Consider the following 14,020-nt stretch of genomic DNA (forward strand, 5'->3'; position numbering starts at 1 on the left):
GGCCCTTTACATCTTCAAAGAGTTCTGTGTGCAGGGTTCAGCTCTCATCCTGGTCTTCATGCATACAAGAAGCAGGATGTTCCCATATAAGTGAATGTTTTACGAAACAAGGGGCCAGAGCAAAACTGGTCTGCAGCCCAAGTCAATATAGAATGCAATATTTTAAAAAACAGATCTCACTAGACACAGTTGTGCCTCCACATCAGGCACAGAGTCCATCAGAGTTTACCTACAAAACCTATTCTCTGCAACCTCTGAGTAAGCCATCACATTTCCAGTAAAGTAGTATAATAAATGCTTGTATCAGGCTATAACCAGGGGCTTAGGATAGCATATATACTTGAAATGGGCATTTTGCAAGGTCCATTCTTCTTAGTATGTGTAGGAGCCAGAAGGCTCCCCAGTCCCTCAAGACAACTGTAGTCTGGGAAAACTTAGACCCGCCATTCTGACAGAAAATAATTCTCTCTGTTGATTTTGGCTTTCTGCCAGTTTAACCTTCAAATCCAGGTCTCTCAATCAGTGTGTTAGCAAGAATTGCTGATAGATGTCTGTCCAGATTAGCTGCCCAAGCACTATCTCACTTGTAACCTGCTTCACGGATAGTCTTCTTGAAAGCAGCAGCTGTTGCTGCTGATGCTGCATTTATCAACTGGAGCCCCCATTTCTTCACTGCCAATCCGCTGCACAGAAGGCAGAGCTAAACAGACAAGACACAAATAGCCAATAGGGAAGACTTTGCCACAATAAATAACAAAAAAAACAGGAAGTCCAAAGACTACACCTACCTACTGAATTTGTGCTGTTTTTTAAAAGCAGCAGAAGAATGTGGTTAAGGTACAGTTGAATGACTTACCTAAGTTTAGACAAGTGGTATTTAAGTAATGCTATTTTAGCTTACTACTGTAACAAATACGAGAATCGATTCAATAACTTAATGTTGGCTTTGGACAGTAGAGGGCTGCATCAGTGGACCAAAATGCTAATTCTATAATCCTATCAAATCACTGTACAATAATAGAACTTTTCTGTGCATTGATAGAATGGAGTTTGGCTCTGCATCAGAAAATAATCCCTGAAAGACAGAAGAGATACTCTTTAGCAGGAACTTTTCATGACTGGGTACATAGTTGTTATTTTCTTTCCTTTTCAAAATATTACTCCTCAGTATCATCTTAAGGTATCACATGACAAGAAGTTTCTTTTAATGATCTTTTATTTTGTGTTATTTAAACTCTCTTTATATTTCTGAGAAGTAGTCAATACAATTCTCCAAAAGACTCCAAAGACTTATGTAAGAGGGAAGTAACTACTGGTGCATATGCAAATCTGTTCATTGTAAGCCTCCATGAACGTTTTTTTTTCATCAAGGTACAAGCAAAATAACTTACTGACATTAATTGGCAAGTACTTTGTATTCATACGGTATCTTTCATCTGCAGACTTCAAAGTATCTGACCGGAGGCAGGCAGTTGCTTCTCCATCAGTTCAAGGAAGAAGTCAAAGGACAAACTGGCAAGGTCTCCCGGACAAGGTAAAACCATTAGCAGAAACCTAAATGAACTGATTCTCAGACCTTAAAAATAAACTGCATTGCTCACAGTACAAGTTACCTTTGCACCAAAGGGCAAAAATACCACTCACCCACACTAGGGATTCTTTAAGAATTTAAATCACATTCATTAGAAACTAAATAAACATAACACAGTACTCTTCTCTAAGCAGAGAAAGGATGAAGATCTGAAACCATTCCTAATCTTAAGCTCTGTAGTGCACCTAGGAGGAGAACTCCTTGAATGAACCTGCAAAAGCACAGGTCTTCATTCATGAGGAGAGGAATGAAAATCCTGCTTCATAACGTAGCAAGTGTTTAAATAAACTTGTTCAGATGAAGATATCTCCTCTCAGGGGAAAATATAAGACTATAAGAAAGGTCATGGAAATCATTTCAAAACTGGAATGTTAAGAGAGCTTCGTTTCAGCCCTTCACTACGTTCTTGCAACTGAAGAAATGCTAACTGCCTAGAGCACTCAGTTGGTCAGCAGAAACTCCTTTTAAACATGAATATAGAAGGAAAAAAAAATCCCTGGACAGTGCTGTTTTAAAAGAATCTTATGGATTCCTGTGAGTTTCAAAACAAACAAACAAAACATGATGCTGAGGCAATATCTGGAGCAAGCAGTCTTTTAGCATTCAGACTGTAACAGAAATATTTTAAAATGCACTCTTAGATATGAGAACTCCCATGGCCTACAGAGGTGAATAATATTGGAGGCTACTGAAGTTTATTTTTCTTGAAGTTTTCACTTCAAATAAAGCTTTGTTTTAAAATGTATAAGGGCAACTGTTAGTGCATTGAGGTCCTGGTTATTAGCCAGCTAGAGCCCGTGAATTATGTTTAGTGAGAAGTTTATTGGCTCAGTAAACACCATTCCAGTTCCCCTCACCCCTGAACTGTGGAAGCCAAACCAAGAGATATTCAATGCCATGTTACTGCTGGAACCAGAGCAGCCATTATCTGATTACAGGCATTTTATTTTTTGTGAAAAATTTGCTATTGCATCATTTAATTCAAGGAAGTCTTTAAATTTACCAGGGCAACACACAGAAAGTAAGAAACTGTTTGCTCTTGCTTACCACCATCTGGAGCAGGAATATTTGTTTCCATCTCATAGCTTTCTTAGTGAAGGCACTACAGGAAATGCAATCCCTCAAATGCTTGGTAAGACAGAAGTCTGGCAGGGAACTTCAAACTAACAAGATTAAAGTAGACAACCACAGGACCTTTCTGAAAAACCATCCTATGGACCCAGGGCAGAGTATGGGGTGGTAAGAAGTTATATTCATTTAATCTCACTATAACTTTGTCTCAAGGGAGACACAAAAAAAGTGGATCCACTCTGTGCAAGTGAATGATGTTGCTCTTTGTAAGATAAACAATCCAGAACAGCTTACAACATCACACCTTAATCAGAAATCTGGCTACAGCTCAGGTAAGATGCACATGCAAGCCCAAAAACAGAACTAGGGCAGATTCATATGACATTAGCACTGTCTTGTTTTACTCTTGTTGTGGGAAGCACCAGGGACCAAAACAGAAGACAAGCATCTCCAGAATTAGCAAGTCTGACATGTAGCTGTGCAAAACCAGAGGCAGCTTCTGTTTGTGTGGCTGTCTTTGTCCTGGGCACAAAGCTGTCCTATCCGGTTACCTTCCACTGCCATGAGCTAAAGACATGCATACTGAGAATAGGCAATGATTAGTCAGTGTGCAGTAACTTGTTAGTGTGCTTGTTGTTCCAGTTCCCTGGAATACCTAACATATACCATAAGACTACACAGGGATTGTGTCAGTCCTTGAGGCAAGGAAAGTTAATTTAGTTGGAATAATAAGGATGGAAAAGAGAGTGCTATGATAACAGTAGCCTGTTCTGGTAGCAAAGTAAACTGGAACACAAGGAACTTAGGTTCTCTTCCTAGTCCTTTCCATCTGTCACACAACCTTGGCTTCATAATGCAGCTCTTCATGGGTCTGTTTTCTTTCTCACTTTCTGCCTTTCCTGATCTCTTTCAGGGAAGAGATGGTGTTGTACAGAAGCTACTGAAAGCTTCAGGGCTTTGCAGTCCCTAAACTGAACAGCACTTTTGAGTAAAGTCTTTGTTATAGACCAGTTTATGTACCACCAACTACAAAATCTCATATTCTTATGTAAATGGCTCTTCTGATGCCCTCAGAATCATAATGCCAGAATCTGTCCATCTGAGAAGGAAGGACCTGTGCAATATAGATCTTTAATGTCCAGGCAATGCCACAAGGACATGCCAAGGCCATATTATCACATCCATAATGAAGCACCTCTAGGGAGAAGGCACAGTTAAAATCTTTCCACCCCAGTAGTGGTGAAAGACAAGATACCCTTCTCTTTAAACTTAACCCTCTCCCTTCCAAAGAATGCCCGGAATTTCTACTATTTCCTAGCAGAGACTGGAAGGCAACGACTTGGCATAGGGCAAGACAGATAAGAGCAGTTGTCTTCGTAGATTTTAACTCCGCTTAATTGCTTAGGGCATGTGATGTTTAGAGAAAAACACATGCACATCTGTCAGGGACTTCAAATCACTAGTATAATTCCAAGAAAACAAAGTCTAGTTTACATGTGGCTGCAGTATATAAAACACATCTGTAAAACTACAGTATAATTCAGCTGCTGCAGTTTTAATTTACAATGCAATGATACTGTTTTCCCTCTCAAAGACTGCCATTTAGGATCACTACAGTATTGAATAAAGTCTTAGCCGTCTTCTGAGAGACATGGTTAAGATTTATTGCTGTTGGATGCCTCTCTAAGCAAGCCACATTTAAACACCCTGTTTTGCAAAAGCGTTCATATTATCTTGCATCTGAATTCAAGTCCTTTTCCCAGTTTAAAAGCTGGGTTGGGACCATTTGCTTACATTTGGAGTTCTTTTCCAAAACTAATGGTATGTGGGATTGAGTTGTAGATATATGACAACTGGATAAACTGCTATTATCTACTTTGCATCATGCACGTACCATCTATAGTTTTCCTCCTAAGGTTTGTTCAAATGTACAACCCACTTCTACAGCAGTTGCACATTCAGCATGCTAACTATATTATTCTTGGCCATCCTGTTATACTCCCAGTATAAGTTAAATGCACAGTAGATGTGACCATGATGGATTCCCAACAGTTTCTAGATGGCTACAGATGATAGCTGGGCAAGGGTGGAAGTTTTGATATGTAGTCATGAAGCTGAGAGCTTTTCTATTCAAATAGGGTGCTGGCTGGCACTATCTCTGTCATTTATCTGGTGAAACTAGATTACCAAAATGTACTATGCTTAGGGCTACATCAGACTGCCACTTGGAAGCTCCAGTTAATACTACATACAGCTGCCAGATTGCTTAGCTAAATTTCACATGGAGATCACACGGAACGACTGTGATGATGTACTGTTTTTTTTTCACATTGCCATTCAAGGAGCTATATTTGCATTATTAATACCTTGTATGACTTGAGTGATGGCTGACAGGCAGCTGTTAGCAGGATCCTAACCCTGCAGTGGACAATTTTAAGTCTCTCTGATCTGCAAGTTTGGGTGGTGCAATATCTGCTTAGGATTCTCACACAGAGCTAGGACCCTGCATAAATTTATTTTGGTGCCTCTTGAAAGAAGAGAGAAAGAAAGGAAGAAAGAATTAATCCCAAAAGCATAACAGAAATTTGTGGAAAGCTAAACTTATTGGCAGAACTGACCTGCAAGGTGCAGAACATTAACAAAGAATGATTATCTTCACATTTTCTCATAGTGTTCCCCTAGGCACAAAATATCCTAATTTCTTAATGCAAGCTACTTAGGAGCAACAATCAATGAAATAAATTAAGCACAATAAAAACACTGGGTTTACGATAAAAATGTGGTTCTTACCTATAGGCTTGTAAAGAAAACTCAGCACAGTCCTACGCTTCTCATAGGTAAATTCTGAATTTTCATCCCCTTGTTCACAAGCCAGGCAGAATAAAAATATCCACCTACGTTAAACCGAAGGGAGCCACTCATAACCCAGACACAACCACAATAGACATTCTTGACAGTCACTGGCTTAATAGAACACTGCTTTGTGGTTATACCCACCACTAGGATTTCACATTGCAAGTTCTAGCACACTTAATTTATTCCAGGCCATACATCAAGTATGGTTATTAAAATTTAAGATGGCATTTGAGATTGAAACTTTCTTTTGCAGTGTGTATAACACAGTCAGGACTGTGGATGCATGAGTATATGAGTATATAAACACAAACTTGTATCCATCACCAAAGAAAAACAGTTGGTCTTTAAGAAGGGGGAAAAAAGTTGTAAAAATAATCAATTCCATTAAACAGCTCTATAAATCAATTCCACAAAAATCAATGGGTAGCTACATCCATGAAGTGCCAGGTACCTCCCACACATCAGGTGCAACTGCCCATGACAGCAGCCCTGCAGCAGCCCTGTCTGCTGGGGATTCAGACAGTCAAAGGCTGGAGCAAGAGCCCCTCATTGCCCATGCTCCCCTACTGCACTCTGTCCCCTCCTGAAGGGAAGCTGCCTTATGTACAGACACAAAAGAGGTGGCAGAGGGACAGCCCCATTTAGGATGTAGGGCCCAACAGCTACCAACATGTAGTAAGTGGCATACTGGCTAAACAAATTACTTCTTTTATGTACAGTTCATGATTTCCACTTTGTGTCAGTCTTGACTGCTCAGTGACTCCCCAGTGACTGTGCCATGCCACTGTCCTCTCACTTTCAAAGTGTAGCTTGGTTGCATTTTCAAATTTATAGGCCGTGGGTGCCCCTGCAATGACTGGAGAAACCCTTGGGGCTTTCATTCTGTGCTGGCAGCTCTCAGATGACTTTAGAAACAAACCCCCGGAGGCCATATGGCAAAGAAGGCATGAAGGCACAGAAGATTCTGGCTTTGTTAAAACTTGCAGGAAAATGCATGTCCTCTGTCTTCCCCTTCAAATGCTCCACGTGTGCTGTCATGTCTCTGGGCCTGTTATAGACACATACTATTTAAGAAATTCAGGTATAGCATTTTAGCAACAGAAAAGCTTGATGAGTTGGCCTCTGCTACTTAGCACTAAGTACTAGAACCTATTTTTTCCTGTTGTAGCTGAACACCAAGCATAAATGAGTTCAGGTATTCCACACAGGGACACTCGTATCTGGTATTATTCTCTAATATTATATTAGAGAAAGAGTGCATATGTGGGCATACAATAAGTAGTAACGTAGTGAGAAGACCTGGTGCTATCCATGGCAGGAAATGAGACTTCATGGCTTCTCTCCAAGCTTTGTGACCCAACTGCAGCAGAGACTGATCTCATCTGCACATTGCATCTTCTCTGTTGAGCCTGATCTTAGCAGTGAGCACTCTTAACCTACTCATTTCAATAGGATTTAGAGTATTTGGTATCAAACCCTGCATTAATCAGAAGTTCCCCTCAAACATAAGGGCATGTAGTCCTGGAGAAAAAGACTTTGACATAGGCTGGAGGTTCGAAGATGAGAACAAGTGGGAATTGTACAAGCAGAAGCTTCAATCTAACCACTGGTATCTAGCAAGACAAAGCAGCAACACATCCAAGTTCATGTCTTCTAGAATTTTCCTTAGAACTTTATCATATGACTCTTCTGCTCCAGAAGAATCAAAGATTGAAAAGTACACCAAGGGAAACAGAAGGACTTGTTCAACAGAACTGCCAGAAGATTTTCCTACAAGTCACAGAATCACAGAATTGTAGGGGTTGGATCATATAGTCCAACCTCCCTGCTAAAGCAGGTTTCCTACAGAAGGTTAAACAAGAAGGCATCTGGGTGGGTTCTGAATGCGTCCAGAGAAGGAGACTCCACCACCTCTCTGGGCAGCTTGTTCCAGTGTCCAGTAACCCTCATAGTTAAGAAGATTTTTCTCATGTTCAGATGGAACTTCCTGCATTCCAGTTTGTGCCCATTGCTCCTTGTCCTGTCGCTGGGCACCGCTGAAAAGAGCCTGACCCCATCCTCCTGACCCCTGCCCTTTAGATGTTTATAAGTATTGATCAGACCCTCCCTTGATCTTCTCTTCTCCGGGCTGAACAGTCCCAGGTCTCAGCCTTTCCTCATATGGGAGATGCTCCAGGACCCCAGTCATCTCTGTGACCCTCTGCTGGACTCTGTCTAAAAGTTCCCCATCTTTCTTGAACTGAGGAGCCCAGAACTGGACACAGTGTTCCAGATGTGGTCTCACCAGGGCAGAGTAGAGGAAGAGGATCACCTCCTTTGACCTGCTGGCTATGCTCTTCTTGATGAGCCCCAGGATACCACTGGCCTTCTTGGCACACTGCTAGCTTATGGTCAACCTATCGTCTGCCAGGACACCCATGTTCTTCTCCACAGAGTTCACAGTAGATGTTCTTCACTTTCCATCACCCTAAAAACATCTACAGTTTCTCTCTTCATTTCTCATTTACTGAGATCTCAGTTTGATACAAGTCAGGAGAAAAATAATTCTCCCAAGTTTCCTGCAAGTATTATAATAGACAGATGTTAGCAGACAGTTTTTGGACATAGATCTCATTCTAAAGGGAGTCTTTGTGCATGAACAGATGCTACATCAGCACTTGCATGGCTGTAGCTCGAGTCTATTTTGGTAAGACTATGAATTTCTGAAGTAGCTTCAAGTGTCAAGATGTCCTTCATAAATATAACAGTCAGCCCAGAACATGGTGCAAAGTCTGTATGGAAAGAGACAGAGAAAACAGGTAGGAATGGGCACACACCAGAGAATTAACTGATTACTGCGATAGAGCAAATATGTAGAAATGGTTGAAAAAAGCAAGTATGTGCACAACTGAGAATTCTCAAGGACATAAAGAATCCAGCAAGTTACAGAACCAAAGCATAAATTGAAATAAGCAGGCTCTATGGACTAAGTTAAAGTCAGCACTGGAATCTAAAGCATGAGCTTGCATTTAAAGACCATCATGGTTAGTCATACACCAAATTGCATAATAGGTAAACGATATGGATTGAAATAAGGTTAGTCTAGGGAAATAGAGGGAGGATTGTAAGGAATTTTATTACTGAAATCCTGCTCCTCAATTCTTCTATACTCAAGGAAAAAAAAAAAAAAAACTTAAATCCCTTTTCCTGCCTCTAAAGGGCTAAAAAGTTAACACCATATTTCATACCAGTTAACATGAAGCAGGATTACTGTGCAGATTTATTCTTAAAGAGAAAATGCATTCTAAAATCTCGACTGGAAAAGTGGTAGATTTTTTTTTCCTATCAAATCCTCTAACAAGAAGCTGAAGGATGAAAACATATTCCTCTCTAAGACTTTGGGGGAATGAACAGAATGTAAAAGCTTGTTTCCTTCAGTAGGTTTGATGTACTCTCCCACTTGGATTTTTTTGTTCAATCATTTACTGTAGAGATAAACTTCCTATGAATAATCGTCCTTCCCTATTCATATGAAGTATTTACTCTACCTTCAGTGAGACCAAAAGAAAAGCTTGGTTTATTCCTTAATCATTAAGCTTTTTAAATAAGCCAGAATAGGCTTTACAAAGATCATCTAAGGAATAACTTCTTAATGCCAGCTAACAAACTGCTTCGTTACAAAAGGGAAGATTCAAACCCCTACACAAGCAGACATCCCAGCCACAAGCCTCCTCTGGCACAGGAGTATCAGAGTGTGTCTGGGACTTTTACACAGGGAGCACCAAGGCAATGAGCATGCGACATACATCCCACTAGACTCATAAGGTCTTGCCCATTTTCTCTTTGAGAACTCTGACTTCACAGCAAGTGAATCTAGGAAGAAAATACATTAATCAGGCATTCACTCAGTCAGGCTAAGGTTTTCAACCCAGGGATCTGAATCAGCTCTTTCACCTCCCACTTCTTTCCAGATAGAAATAGTCAGTATCTGCCCTTGCAGCCAGCCCGCTGCCTGGGCGGTGGTGGGGGGAACACGGAATGAGCAGCTACAACCCCCTTGCCCAATGTCACACGCTGTCCTGCTGCCTGCTTTCCAAAAGGCTGCAGAACAGTGGAAACAGCTTCCAGAATACTGCCTTGCAAAAGCTGGCATCCCCTCATTACAGGTGGGAAGGGAACGAAGCTGAGAGCAGCTACCCCATACAGCCTCCTGCTTCCCTGCAGCAGCCCAGGCAGGTTCAGACCTATCCCAGCCACACCTCTCCCCATTTAGACTCAAGCCATGCCAGCTCCACACACCTGTTGGAGGCTTCCCCACATTTTAAAGGAATCCCCAGAAGGAGATTTGCAGGTGCTCCACTCCCTTCAAATTGTTCAGGCAACAAATCAGCTTGGGAAGGTGGTTCTATAGTACTCAGTGTGCCCTCTGACCTTTTCCAAAATGTTCTCAGCTCTTCAGGCTGGCAGAACTGACATGATAGCTAGGCATTTTCAAACAAGCGTGTGCTTTTTTAACCGAGTTGAATTTTGGTTTTTTTATTTGATTTTTTTTTTTCCCAGAGAAACTTTACAAAGGCATCAGTAGCATACCTACAGAAGTTCAGCAATTCTAGATTAAGAATATCAACAAATAAGCAGGCACACAAGTCAGGGTTGGAAGCAGGCTTTTACCTAACACCAGCCTCACCAGGCACTTGAAAAATAAATAGCCCCCCCCGAGCTGTTCTATTTACCCAGCAGCTATAAGACACCAGCCCTGCGCCTCAGGCTGAGCTGTGCAAGCTCTTACTGCAGCAGTCACACTGAGTTCAAGCAAAGTGCCTAAGTAAGCATTTGCAGAATCTGACTCTCCCCCATCCCAGTCAGTTATCTATACTGCACCTATTTGTGCCTCGTATTGCAAGCTTCTTAGCTGGGGATGTGGTCTGGAAGTATATTGTCAGCTGCAATGTGCTTTATCTTCATTTATAGCATTAAATCTAATTCTTGGTGCCAAGTGTAGCATTACCCTTACAATGACATCTATTAGAGATAGTTTCCCCTTAGGATCTGATCTGACCAACAAGCAGTTTGCACTGTTTGCTATTTTACTTTATTTCAAAACCACCATATTCATATTACCTCTGCACTTCATCAGTTTCAAGTATTTTGTTGAAAAATTACAAGGTAAGCACTCAATTATGGAAATCCTACACCTTGGCACTATACTGACTTCCTTTCAGATGCTTACATCCTTTCTTCCCTGAAAAATTTAAAAGAAAACTGGGAACCAAAACCAAAATAAAAGCAACAAACATGGCCGATCTGTTTCCAGTAGTGTGAGGTGAGCAGGGGCAGATTGCCATCCACGAGCCACTGGGAACATTCCTGCTGGGCACCCTAATGGAGACAAGGCAGAGCGGGTCGGACAGCAGCATAGCACAGCATGGAGTGGTTCATATGGAAAAAAATCTGTAACTTCCCCTGAAACCCTGCATCCTGCGTGTCACAAAGGACAGCTGTTACCTTCTCAGTTAGAAAAACGTGACCCCAGCCAGTCAGTCTGCAGACCTAATGCTGGCAGATAGCCTCCCATGCACCACTTTTTGTGGTCATAGCTATTGTAACAAAGCAGCTCCCTGACCATCTCAGAAAGGGCCATGTTGGTTTGGCCCCAGGAGGGTTAAGGGTAAGTGTTGGGTGGGCTTTTTTTGTGTGTGGTTTTTGTGTTGTTTTGTTTTTTAAAATACGTAGCTTTGGTTTGCTTGTTTGTTTTTGGTTTTTTGTTTTTTGATGAGGATGCAACCCAAGCTGCTTCAAATGAACACAGAGGTAGCACAGGTCCACATGTAATCACGGAGGAAGCGAGCACAAATAGGCAAATATTCTGAATAATGTCAGAGTAGACACACATGGAAACGTGCTTGGACTCACCTGGACTCTTCTTCCTTTTTCTTGTCCAACCAGTTCAGGGCTGGGGAACATCCCAAGCCTCTGGCATATGGTATTAGATGCTCTGGGTATTAGGTATAAAACTACTGATGAGTCTCTTGAGATGGTACAGTTGGCGTCACATAGCCCATGTTCCATTTCAAGTGAACTTCCCAAAATTTGGAAGGGAACAGGACAGTTTGTTTGTTTAGGTGCTTCATCAGTCATTTGTGTCTACTGAGAGTGTGTCTACTTGTTTGGCCATGGCTGTTGTTCTGCTAGGAGAGAACCTCTGTGCAGCTTTCAGAAAGTCATAAAGAAGGTATCAAAAAAGCTGGACATAGCATCATTACGTGAAGATACCAGAGACAAAACTGCACAGCACAGATTACTAATTAGGAAAGAATTGTGAGATACTAGAGTGGAAAGGATCTTTTTGCTGATTAGGTAAATATTTTAATTCCATATTCCAATAATCCCTGTTCTGGCAGGATCCTTAAAATTTTTTTGCCTTCCATGACTGTCTTCTGTTGTTAGTTATACACCACAGAGCTTTTAAATAACAGCATGGTTTCCACCGCAGCAGCACTATTAAGCATACTGTTTTTCTGTGCTTTTTGTTCCTCTTACAAGTCACTGAATTATTAGTGCAGCATTCAGCATGAAATCCTCCTGCACCATTAGCAGGATAAAATATTAGACCATAGTGGCTACTACTGTTATTCACTGTTTGTTAAATGCTAATGGAAATTCAGCCCGTCTTCAAACCAGCCTTTACACATGACAATGGAAGGGTACAAAGGGATGAGATTGTTTTTCCAGAATCAAACAGCAAACCAGTAGCAAACATACTGAAGCCCTTGTTTCAGTCCTGGTAATACAGACTGTCAGAATTAAGATAATGGTGAATAGTCCTCTCAATTATAGCCATCACTTAAAATTAACAACCAGAAACTGGAAGGTCTAGCAAAACTGGGACGAGACAGCTGCCTGCAGCTCCTAAAAAGAAGCCCACACTTGGGGAAATACTGGAGACATTCCCTCTCCAGAGACACCACCCATAATAACAGGCCAACACCTCTGCACCTTGGAAGGATATGCAGAACTGCATACATTAAGCTACTTTGAGTTCACTTAAGAATGCTGCCAGCTTGTAAACAGCAGAGTCGGTTTTGCTGCCAATATAATTTTTACCCAGAGCAAACGGAAGTGCTTTTCCAAGAATTTCCAAGACTGTGGCATCATGCTGTACGCTGGCACTGCACCATGCAACTCAAGGAGGAAAGACAAAAAAAATAGAAGCTGCTGCTCAGCGCATCCTGAAAGTGATTATATAGAGGGATTTATTTACTTCCAGGAAGAGACTGGTGGTGCAGAACAGACCTTCCAAACAATACCAGTGTTCAGTGCAAGGGAATGTTATAGCTGGTGTGTTTCCATTTTTGTGACAATTTTGAAAGCATTGCTGGAAAAAGTACAGTAAGAAAGAGAAACGTAGCTTATTGGAAGGGCTGAAGAGCTATCTTCTTTATTCTTCTTTGCCCCCCATGGGTACTGCATAACACCATAGTATTGCCCCTTTGGCAACTTTACCATTTTGAAGCTCAATTAGAATTAAGTGTAAGATGACAGCATTTACAGTCCCTAGTAAGGTCAGGGCCAAACTGTACAAACATTTAAATATGTGAGTATTTAGAAGACAAATACACACAACAAACGAAGGACATTGAATTCTCCATTCTTTAAACATGAAGAAGACTTACGTTGTTTAACTTCCTTTATGACCATAGCATGGAAAATTTAAATCAGTGATACAAAATGAACCCCAAGTTCCCTAATCCACAGCTCACTCAGAAGAATTAAATGCATGCACATGTTCATCCACTGTTATGTACAATTCATGCATATATGTTCAGTTCATAACAGTAAGTATTTAAAACCAAATTCTCAGGGTAAAACATTTTCCAAGCCATAAGTTACTTTACTTTTAAAGCACTCTTGGCCAAACACCAGTTTGCTCCCATCTGTAGAACTACAAGACAGCTGTCATTCTTATGCCAAAATTCCTTTTATTTATTTTGGTACTTCAGTCCTGGCTGTGCACACTTCCTTGACATTTCTTTAGTGGATTCTCTGCCAGATACAACTTCGGTGGACACTATTCATACCTAGGACATCCACATTTTTCTTTGAAGACTGAGCATGATCGTGTCATTAATATCACATTATCAAAGAGCATCTGAACTTTCAAGAAAATCAACACAGAGCCTTCTTCAGGGACCTGAGAAGTTTGATGCAAAAAGTTCTACACAAAAACCATTCTGAATACATTATAAGGATGAACAGAAACTAAGAATAACAAAGCAATTCCCCCTTCCAAGGCCAGGGAAAAAATATTAAGTAAAAACAGCACAAGTTCAAGTCTGATATAATTTCAAACATTCTTCTAAATAGCTCGCATTTAAAACAATGCCAGTTTTCTGCGCGCGCACACACACACAGTGTTTCCTAGTGAAGTCCAAACCTAAGCAGAGAAAGCCACTGCATTATTTTTATAAATCAAGTTCTGGTCACTTACTTAACCTTTTGCATCAGAACCTTCTTGTTAAGGGA

At 41.0% G+C, this 14,020-nt stretch overlaps 1 protein-coding gene and 1 long non-coding RNA gene across 15 annotated transcripts in view; one reads left to right on the forward strand and one right to left on the reverse strand.

Annotated features, from left to right (window-relative positions):
- Positions 1-5,583, forward strand: part of LOC107051622 — a 77,053-nt gene extending 71,470 nt beyond the window's left edge. For both annotated transcript variants that reach the window (XR_001463294.4, XR_005840104.2), the window contains one exon: positions 1,443-5,583. This is a non-coding gene — a long non-coding RNA (uncharacterized LOC107051622). The remainder of the gene's footprint in view (positions 1-1,442) is intronic.
- Positions 1-14,020, reverse strand: part of HIC2 (hypermethylated in cancer 2) — a 75,403-nt gene that overhangs the window by 55,046 nt on the left and 6,337 nt on the right.

The sequence above is a fragment of the Gallus gallus genome, chromosome 15 (genome assembly GCF_016699485.2).
Source record: "Gallus gallus isolate bGalGal1 chromosome 15, bGalGal1.mat.broiler.GRCg7b, whole genome shotgun sequence".
NCBI lineage: Eukaryota > Metazoa > Chordata > Aves > Galliformes > Phasianidae > Gallus > Gallus gallus.